General features: G+C 31.2%; 1 long non-coding RNA gene across 1 annotated transcript; it reads right to left on the bottom strand.

Annotated features, from left to right (window-relative positions):
- Positions 1-207: 207 nt before the first annotated feature.
- LOC117116214 lies at positions 208-1,065 on the bottom strand. The gene is made up of 3 exons (XR_004446709.1): positions 1,015-1,065; positions 852-885; positions 208-683 (listed from the first exon to the last, which is right to left on the bottom strand). It is a non-coding gene; the product is annotated as an uncharacterized LOC117116214 (long non-coding RNA).

Genomic DNA, 1,065 nt, shown 5'->3' with positions numbered 1-1,065 from the left:
GCAAATGCATATTTTCTAAAAAAAGTCAATTTTTAGTGAAATTTTGCCGGGAATGGGGCTTTAATATAATAAAAATACAGTAGAATTGTGTGATTAGATATTCCCTCAGAGAGCTGAGTACTTTGCCTTTAGTGTTTGATCAAATGTTATTATTTATTAATTTGATGGTTTGCTCAACAACAAAAAATGAAATACAGTAAGTCAGAACACATTTTCTATTTTTCTCTTTATTCACTCTATCAGGCACTCAACATACAATATTCATCCACATTGCTTTGATCTGTCTTCTTCGTCCTGCACAAGTAATTATAATCCTAAATTAGAACTTTGAATATAAATACTGTAACAAACAAGTACAAAAGAAGTATAACAAGGCCTTTGTGCATCGATTCAAAAGCACATTACACATGTATGTCACATCTTGTTATTAGTAACATAGGCTTTGAGTCTTTGACATTTACATGTAGAAGTTCTATTCTTTGCAATGATTCCCATCAGAGAATTTGCTAAGCAGCACAATATTTACATCCGCTTGTTAATGGCCTAGTTCAAATCTGTGACAATATCACTGGTTGCCATTATCTCTATCTGACAGGAATCCATCAATTGCTGTCATAGTAACAACTTTTCAGCAGGGATGATATTTCCTACGAATAATAACAAAAGCTTCTAGCTCACAAGACCTGGGAGAAAAAAATAATTGAAAATGATTATAATCATGTAAATATCAACTACAATAAACGTAATAAAATAAACATTAACTGAGATGCAGTCACACCCATCGAGTATACTCGTGATAGATAATAAAATATATTTAAAATTAATTAATATCAATATAAATAGTTTCTTACCGAGGTAATCATCCATGAGTGATCCAATTGCAAACTATGAAAGCAAAAACAAACAAACAAAAAAAAAATTATTAACTTTACAGTAATATCAGTCTCGCACATCATCAGATCAATGCAGCTCAGTATACGCAAAACGATCAAAACAAAAATTTAAAAAACTCACAATATCTGAGGCATCTACCCTGGTTCCCACAATCTTTAACCTAATTTCATC

Source organism: Anneissia japonica, unplaced genomic scaffold, assembly GCF_011630105.1.
Source record: "Anneissia japonica isolate Jap-2015-1 unplaced genomic scaffold, ASM1163010v1 scaffold203334_len1065_cov125_single, whole genome shotgun sequence".
Lineage (NCBI taxonomy): Eukaryota > Metazoa > Echinodermata > Crinoidea > Comatulida > Comatulidae > Anneissia > Anneissia japonica.
This window is presented reverse-complemented; position numbering and strand designations above follow the sequence as displayed.